A 10,306-nucleotide genomic window follows, 5' to 3' on the forward strand; every position below is an offset into this window, starting at 1 on the left:
ACAGATCAGGCTTTAGTCTACATAAAACCTGTGGAAGGGAAACTGGCAAATTTTGTCCTAAAAAAGCAAGACTATAGTAAATTTAACAAATTGTGTAAAAAAAAAAAATCTTCCCTATAAACATCTAAGACTGCAGTTTTTGACAAGTATTATAAAATTTGCATCTGCTGATTACAATTTGTATGTCTATTGGAAGCAAAATTGTTAAAATACGAAGTAGGAAAAATAAGGCTTTTCTCACAGGAAGAAAAAAAGACCCCAATCATAACTTCTGATAGATTTCCCACGAATTAAAGAGTTGACGAGGAAGTGCGCTTTGGATAAGTTGTTGCATTACCTGGACTCTACCTTTCAACATTAGTTCTTCTGGTGCTGAAAGAACGGGAAAACATTCCCTGTGTCCCTTCTCTCCCCAAGATGCAATCTATTTCTTTTGGGAAGAATTTTTCAAAGGTGTTTTAAAACTGACTGTCGCTCACTTCTTAAAATGCTGTTGGAACGTGATTTATTTCACTTTTCACAACAGTCCGGAACTTTGATCTAAAACAGAGAAAACTTTATCTGCTGGATAGGTAAGTGATTTTCTGCAAATCATTCTGCAACAGAAGTCAAATCCTTAGCACTAAAAAAAAGGTAATAAACTTTAGACTTCATCTCTGTGCTGCCACTTTTTGGATTTCAACTGTCTGGCCAACAACCTGGAAAAGAAAATTGCATTAGAGAGCAATACGCTCCTGAGGGAACCCCTGCTAATGCCTTGAAGACAGACTTATGAATAAACCAACTGGGCCAACTCCAGATCAGCTAGGAGACATTTGTGGGTAGCAGATTAAGAACATTTAATCCATCCCGCCTTTCAGCTAGGCACCCTATTCTAAGGATCCCTTGACCATTGTGTCTCATCAGATGGCTGTAGGCAGCAGAGGCATAAGTGAATTTACAAGTCTCCTACCAATGCCTTCATTTGGCCACAAACCAACAACATATACTCATGCGTGTGGGTATATGCCACAAAGATGGGAACTCAGAATGGCTCATTCAGAGCACAGGGAGTGATTCATACAACTGAAAGGACAATAGCTCCCCAAGGGCTATTCTATTGTAATCAGGGCTGAACCAGGCACGCAACTGTGTCCAAGGCAAGTCGGTCATGCCTCCTCTGACAAGTTCCTCTACCTACCAATCTTACCCTTCGGAAGTACAACTGAATCACCTGAAAGCCGCATATGGCTCAAAAGCAATGCACAGGCCTCCTGAAGCAACCAAGAGCTCCTATTTCTGAGCGACAGCATTTTCCCTACGTATTGCATGTAAGTAACTGCACTTCCCTTCAACGTCACAGACAACAAACCCATTGCACAGGTGTAAACACAACCTGTTTCACATGCAGCAGAGCACCTAAGAAAATAACCACTGATGTAGGCAACAGAAAGGCTTGGAAAGAAGAAAAAAAGGAAAAAAAAAAAAAGACTGAGCACCTTGAAAAATTACATCCCAAACCTGAAAAATTAACCTGTATGTCTATGACAGCTTTCAAGACTGAAGTCTAACAAATAATGGTGCTGATGGCTCTGAAAGTTACTGAAGCTTTTTTGCAATATTCACTGAAACAACAGCATGCAGTGACTCATTCCAATCCCGTTCATTACTCAGAAAACTAGAGTTCACATTTAGTTTATCTGGCATGTGAGTCCTTGTAACAGGTAAGTATTTAGCCAGACTTTTCTTCACTAGCTTTTCCCACAGGAATCCTTCACCTACCAAATCTTCCCTGAAATTCCTAAGCTACTGTTTTCCCATATTAATGATAGATGTTGACAAGTATAGAATATTTAATAAGGAGAAGATACACCACAGAACAGTCAACATTGCATCTACCTATCCATTTCCCAGACTTCTAATATAACTCCACGTGCATCACGTACAGGAAATGTTAGCACAGCAAACACTGCTTCGAGCAACAGAATCACAACAAGGGCCTTCCCAAGTCTGTTGAATAATGTTTAGTGGGGAAAAGGACAAATGAAAGAACATACATTATATTACTAGTCCCTTGAAAGCTTTTTATTTTGCAGTTGCCAGCCCTCAACAGCAATCACCTCAACCAGAGAAAAACTGAATTCAACACATCAGTTCATGGGCACAGTAACAGAAACACCTGCCCAAACAGCAGAACAGTCCATTTGGAAGAATTGCCCACATGCAAAATCCCCCTTCACGTGCAGTAATCTTTTCTAGGCTCTTAAAAACAACATTGAGTTAGGTAAGATCAGAGTGTACTTCCTATGCTGAAATCCCAAGCTGCAAAATCTTTCCCACCATGAGAGCCCTCCTGTATCAATCAAACAGAAAAAACACTACAAAAAAATACTCCACAGACAAGTAACATCAGTGAATAATATCCCTTCTGGAAATGTCCTACTTCGAAAAGACTTACTCTGAACTTGTACAACTAAGATCTTAAAAATTTGTGAAAACCAGATTCCCTGAGTTGTTAGTTACAATACTACATGCAGAATGAACTTGACAAAGAACTCAGCACTCTGAAGATACACAAACCAGATGGGTGATATCCTCAACACGTTGGTTACAAGGAATGGTATCCATTCCTTCGAAACTTGTCAATACGTAATCCCAAGTGTCACATTCTCTGCTTTTTAAAAAATCTGGATTACTCACAATTGTTGTCTAGATTATTCTGAGCTGCCAAGAGTAATCAATAAGCAGGTTCTGATATGACAGAAGTATTTTGGTGGCTTTTCAACTCCACCAACTTCTAAATAGCAAACTGGCAAAACCAGAGTGAATCAAACAAGTAGGTTTGTTAGCACAGTCTTCACTGACCAGTGTACACTTCACAGCTAAAGACATTGATACATGAGAACAGGTTTATTGACCAGCTGACTCTCACTGCCCCAAGTAGTGCTTGAAGCATTTAGTCCATTGAGAATAAATGTATAAATACTGAAAAACAAATGCATCTTCAGTCAAACTCTTCTTTAATGACAGTATCTGACTTGAACATCTGCTACAGTGACAGAATAATCAGAAATACAAAGCACTCATTTAAAGTGCTTTTAATAAAGTTTTGTTCAAGATAACTGCCAGCTTTGGCGGCAGCAGCAGCATAACCAACTAATATGCCCTCCTGATGTTTCCTGTCATCTCTGATCACTGTAGTCTGTGCCTGCATAAGTGTGATCCTAACCCCTCTGAAGTCTCCCAAAAAGACTTAAACAATCACACAGTTGTAAGGACACAAGCAGAAACTTTTCTTTCTTCAGAGTTAAGAACATGTTCTGTTTAAGGAAAAACTACACTAAATGCATTGGTTTAATTGTTTTCTACCAAGTTAGAAGAAAGATTAGAAGAAAATACGATGACATTCCTTTGGGTTGCTTTAGTCTACTGGAGATCCTCGGTCAATCAAAAAGCAGAAGGGTCCTTGTCAGTGTCCCATAGGGCAGCATCAGTGTTGCTGTACTGCACTGTACTACTACTACAATTGACAGACAAATATACAATACACAGAGAAGAAGTTCATGCTTACAATCCCCCTATAAGGTAGGAAAATACCTGTTTATATTTTACAGAAAGCACCTAACGTCTTGGCCAAAGTTACAAAAGCCATCTGTGGCATAAACACTAGAAGACTGTCTTCCTAGGTAGCAAACATCTGCCTTGAACACAACATTATGTCAAGAGATATAAAAACTAATACAGCCTGGGCCGCACACACACAGGTGATGTGCTGCCTGCCTGTCTCTATCAGCTCCCTTTTCATCTCCATGTAGAGGAATCCACAGCAATTACTGTTGCTTCCAGCCAGCTCCGTACAAGGTATCCAGACAAAGACGCGAGCAAAATTTGCCCAGTTCAGCTTCATCTGCTGCAAAACCAGACACTCCCTACCCCTTTGGGGAAGAGGCAGTGAGCAGGGAGAAGCACACTGCAAGTTCATGGGTCGCTTGTTGGCGATGCTGACTAACGGGTCACAAGGTAACACCAGTTTTGTGATGCTGTCAAAAAGTGCATCACACTGAACAAAAGCTCACTACTTTCCATCCCTCTATCCATTTCAATGCTGAAAAGCACTAAAAGCCTAGAAGGAAACAAACCAGGAGTTCAAACGCTCGAGTCCACCAAATGGCTGCCCTGCAAGAATTTTAAATAGCACAGGCCTTTTGCACGTATCAAAAGCAAGCAGCAATTTCTGCTGTCTAAGGAAGGAGTGAAGAGGAAGTTGGAAGCAGAGGTCACCTACTTTAGCAGGAAAGGAACGAGCAATGCCCCTTCCCACAGGGTTTTTGGTTCTTACCCTCGCTCCTCAGAAAAAGTAAACCATGAAGAAACAAATATAAATTGTGCACCTTTTTCCCAAACAGATTTGTCTGGAAGTTACCTATAGGGTAAAAAGGTAGTCCAAAACCCCTCAACAATTTCATAGAATAAATGTATCTTATTTTTCTGAGTTATAATACCAGTCATTTGGTGTTTGAAAGCTGTGCTTGTGTCAACAGGAGTGTGTTTCAGTTCTTAATTCCTTGAACTTCCTAATCTCCTTACTTCTGTAGATCCTACTGCCATTTCTGCCCTCATGATCTTCAAAATCTCCCCAGCGCAGAGAGCCCACTGACCCTTGAGACTGAGACAAACCCTCTGCTCTCTGGAACACATCGGACATAAATCACTGCTGATCACAGGAGGTAACTCTTACCCCTTGTTCTTGCCATTACATGGCAAGGAACCTGCTACAAATAAGAATTAAACAAAAAGTCCCAAGTCTTTCCAAATACATTAATCTATTTCACTCATAACACAGTGAGTGACTATAACTTCAACTCCCATATACTTACATAAGAGGTCACAGTTTAACATCAGACACAAAAAAGCTCATTACATCGCTAAGATTAAACTGGAACAGTAAATTCACCTCTAACTGTAACAAGACACAGGAACTATTTTGGCTTTTCGACTACAGCATCTGAAGTACAAAGGTATTAACCCCAAATAACACCGTCCATTTCCTCCTTTCAAAATAACTGCATGGTGCACACAGCACAGAAAATACTGAAGATTGAAACAAAAACTTACGAGATTTAGGCTGCAGAATCACAAGCTCCCTGAGAAACCTCCACACCACCACGCAGCTCATGCAACGGGGACCCTGCCCCCCGTGCTACCTGCAGGATAGCTCACCATTTTGCTAGAGGTTAGTCTGGAGCTCAAAGAATCAGCCAACTAGATAGTGCTCCTCAGTTTTTGTGGGTGGCTTGTTTTTTTTTTTTTTAAATTTACAACTCAACCAGCAGCCTCTGAATTGACAAGTCATTCCAAGCTTCCCTGAATGGGAGAAGCAGCTCATTTCCTCCAAGTCCCTTGTAGGGAGGAGCTTCTCAGAATATGGCTCTAAATAGATAAATTTCACACACAGTGCTGACATGGTAATGACTACACCTCATTTTCCTAGGATCTTGCAGCACTGCAAGTTACAATAGGGATACAGATAGGGAAAAAATGAGACTTGTATGAAATCACAAGTGAATCAGTGAAATACCGAGTTTAGAGCTAAGGGGAAAAAATACTTTAAACTCTGTACTCATTCTTCTTACCGCACAGCTATAAAGCCTGTTGATACCAACCACATACACTAAATTCAGTTGCAACTTTGTGTACTGAACATTTTTAAAAATTCAGCACCCACCCAGTTCACAAAGAACCATCCTACATAATTATTTGTCAGAAATTCAGTTTTCGTTTTGCTCAGCATTATCATTAAAGGAATCTGCATTACAGCCATTTCTCCTATCCGGCACTCATCGCCTAATTTTAAACCAGCTTTCTTTTCTGCTATACTATCACTTCCATTCAAGTTTTAGAAGAAAGAAAGAAGGGATTCTCATTCTCTTCAACACAGTCCCTCCCTGAGAAGTGCTCATCTTGCAGCCTGAGCTAAGAACAGACTTCATGGAACAAAGTCTGCGATCACGTATTTCATAACGTAAATGCAGCTAAAGCCCTGAGGGCAACCAGAAATTAGGAAAGGGCACAGTTATAAGTCTTTGATGTTGCAAATAGCAAAAACATAGTTCAGGTATATTTAAACATACTTCAAGACACCAGTGAAAATACTTACATGCAATTAACAAGTAGAAGCACCTGACCACTCAGCTGCATAGCACTTGCTGCCCTACAAAACTAACCACCTTTCTTCTTAGTTAAAGGATAAGGACACTACACCGGCTTCCATGGAGCACTGCGGCCATAATTCAAGCAAAACAAGTGTGATTCAAGTTCTCTTCCTCAACTGACAGGAGATAAAGCAGGACTTCTTAAAACAGCTCACACCAGAGGCAAGGGAGGACCATGACATTCCTTGGATAGCTGAAGCAGGCTTCCCAGAGCCTACTTTATAGAGCTGATTTAACAGAGAGACCAGCCAGTGCTACCAGGAGGTAGCAGCACACCTTACCAACGGCTGACAACTCACCTGGTGTGCATTTAACATGACTGCTTCCGCACTCCTGCCTCTGGGGCAAATAAACACCAAGCTAAGCACGTGCAATATTTTTTTAAAACTGAGTAAGTCTATCAGTGAATCTAGAAGGGACTAGAGGATCCAGAACTGAGCCAGGCTTACCACCATCGGTTAGAAAAGGCAGACAGTCCAAATGAGACCAGTGCATGTACAATCAGACAAGTTTAAAACCCTGATGAGTCTGCAGATGCGCAGGGGTACCTGCTGCACACGACACTCCCTCACCCCAGCAGACCCAAGGCCCACTACTTTAGCAGGCTCCTATCTCAGGGACAAAAAGTCAACTCAAGTTTAAGACGTACTAAAAGCAACTGGGGGGGGGGCAGATCTTATCAATACTTACAAATATCTAAAGGGAGGGTGCCAGGAAGATGGGTCAGGCTCTCCTCAGTGGTGTCCAGTGACAGGACAAGGAGCAATGGCCATAAACTGGTAAACAGAAGGTTAAACCTGAACATGAGGAAACACTTTTCCACTGTGAGGGTGACAGAGCACTGGGAACAGGCTGCCCAGAGAGGTGGTGGAGTCTCCTTCCCTGGGGACTTTCCAAAGCCACCTGGACTTGTTCCTGTGTGATCTGCTCTAGGTGATCCTGCTCTGGCAGGGGGATGGACCAGATGATCTCTAGAGGTCCCTTCCAACCCCTACCACTCTGTGAATCTGTGTGAACTGAATCAAAACACATCAGGAAGGAGAAAGCATCAACCACAGTTCCCAGGGAGGGGTAAAAAAAAACCCAAACCAAAAATGGTCAAGCTGGAGACTGCTGTCCTCACCCAACAGGTGCCCAGTGGGAGCCACCGCTGCTGGCAGTGCTGATGGACACTACAGGTCCCCAGGGACAGCGGCCACCGCTGATGCAGATACCGCACTGCCACAGTTAATATGTATGCATGATGAAGTCTACACACTCCTAAATATGAGGTGGCAAATACAAAGACAAATAACTGAGTACCCCATGCAGGTTTTGGTATAACTGTTAGGAAAAAATCAGTTTAGCCTCTAATGAAACCCACTTACATCCCTAAGAGCTATCCACACTATCTATTTTGGTAGTTACTGGAATCATGAATTCACTATTCTCACTCACTGCATTCACGTAACAAAATATCATTCTGCAAGTACTATATGCTAACATGATTATTTACCACATAAGGGAACTCATACTAAAAATGCCTTCTTTTGCCAGCAATAAGCTCTTGAACTCAGTACATTTGGATCATTCATACAACAAACCCGAGAGATTCAATGACTCAACAGATGTAACAAAAAGCAATTGTAATGAACTGCCTGGAACGTAAGAATTTCCATTATTAAAGACTGAAAAAATGCTAACAAAATCTGTCCTTTACCAAAACCCCATCATCTGAACCTTTATCCTCAACCATTTTAAAACTGGATTTCACCTTTTCTCAAGTGGTAACTAGTGGTCAAGCAGAACTTTGACACCAAAGAAAACCAGCATTCCTCTCCAGCCTTTCTAGACACAGGCACCTGTACCTGTCAACTCGTAACTGCAGGAAGCACTCACCATCGCTGCCAGCTGTACAGCAGGAGGGGTCCCGCGCAATGACATCCCACGGGACGCCAGAGGAGAGACTGTCACTACATCCTTGCAAAACCATGACACCAAGCACACCTCCAGCTGAGCGCGGGAGGTCAACGCTTGAAGGTCCAGAAGGTTCCAGCTTCTATCCCACTGACCCACACCCTTCATCAGAGATTACCCACCCTCCAGCAAAATCAACAGCGTGCACAAACGGAAGCTGAGCAGGGAGACCACGATTTGAGATGGAAAATGGCAGTTTAGGGAAGCACAGGAGCAGGGTGAGACCAGAGGTCACCCAGCATGGGTCAGGAAGGGAAACAGGCGGTGGGTGGAGGCAGGCAGAGGGACCTGGCCTAGGAGAGAGCACACACCCCCACCCAGAAAGCCAGAAAGATGGTGGCGCAACGCCAAATTCTGCAACTTCTGACAGTCACTGGTACTGTTGCCTCATCGCTCGTTTCCCTTAGAAAGATGGGACTTCAAAGCTGCAAGAACAACAAAAACTGTAAAAATAGCAGGGTTTCTCTTTTTTTTTTTTCTGTATGAACAAACTTGAAGAAATAGAGCAGCTTAAGGAAAACAGCAGGAAGGTGGTGTGAGACGCTGGCAGAGACTGGTGCCTGTTGTTTGCACTTCTCTTGAAGAGAAAAACAAGTGAAAGGCTCGGAGAGAACAGCACGTTGCGATTTAGCCAGAGAACAAATCAGGTCAACTTTCAATCACACGACACTGGGGCAAGGGGGAAAATCACTATTAAGGCCATTTACTGGAAATTATTTTCTTCTCATAGCTTCAATATTTTATTCCCAAATTAAGATGCATGTTGCAAGTATAACAAATGGGGAGAAAAATACAAGAAATATACTATTAATGTATAATGTAATACACAACCAGACTCTGCTTTTCTGTGAACTCCACATGTTTCTATTCTTCTGTTTAAAAGTGAACAGCAATATAAAAAACTGTAACTCAGGATATGGCAAAACTAGCACAATTAATCTAGCAGCCAAATTTTTGTATCACCTGCAATACTTACCAGCAGGTTTAACAAAATGACATATTTGAAAAAATGAAACATGTTTTTAAGAACTATGTAATAAGAAACAAGAGGAATAGGGAACATTTTGACTAAAATGCAGCTGAAGTTTTTGTGTAAGCTTAGCTTGTTTATGAGAATGCTATGGGGGATGAGGGGTCCTAACAGCATTACTATTTCTAACGACTAAATAGATGGCTCATGAAGACTTCACACACACACTTCGTGTATATATATCATGCATATACACACTTTTATGTAAAAGTGCCTCTTCCTTAATACTAACCACTTGAACATTCTGGATGTGACAGCATGCATCAAGCGAGGGACTGAAAGTATCTATGGATGCAGAATAGAGTATGCCATCTAACAAGGAAGCTAAGACCATGAGATTTGCCTTTAGTAGTTGGAATACTTACATTACCACTCTGAGGCATTATTAGTATCACAATAGTTTAAAAATACAATTTAAGTAGAAAGTGGTAATATGCCACCTGATTATATAAGCAGATATAAGTTGAACAGGCAATGAACTTCACAAAAAGCAATCACATACCAATGCAGTAACATGCACAGCAAAAAGTGCTTTCTGTATCTCATTTAAAAATTCTAAACCTGCGTCTTTGGGAATTACTTCTATCTGTATCCTGTAGTAACATTAAAATATGAAAATCCCACTCCTCATAATGGCTCTTCATCATACTAAATACAAACATAGTACAACAAGAATTACTCCACTTTATTCAAAGTTAAAGCTTGTAGAAAACTTAGAAGATTGCCTCTTAGGATAGTTCAGCACTGTGGATAGAACTACTGAAACTAACATGCAACACCAATATCAAAAAGTTTCTACAACAGGTACCAGAGACACATCAACCACTCCCAAACAAGCAGAAACTTACTTGCAAAAGAAAAAAAAACCAAACAAAAAATCTTAGTGACTAATACTGATAAACCTGCTCTTAATAATCTATAATCATCACCACCACAACTAAATCAAACCCAATTACCTTACGAAGATAATCGCACCACCTAGCCTACCAACACTCTTCGCACCACAGCGTAAATTCTCACTTGCCGGGACTGTATAGGATGTTGAACGCTTATCTTATAAATACCAGATGTGAACTAAGACAAAGTGTGATCACGGTCTATACCCTATAAATTCTAGTTCAAAGGGCAG

This window comes from Eurypyga helias, unplaced genomic scaffold (assembly GCF_000690775.1).
Source record: "Eurypyga helias isolate BGI_N326 unplaced genomic scaffold, ASM69077v1 scaffold1945, whole genome shotgun sequence".
Lineage (NCBI taxonomy): Eukaryota > Metazoa > Chordata > Aves > Eurypygiformes > Eurypygidae > Eurypyga > Eurypyga helias.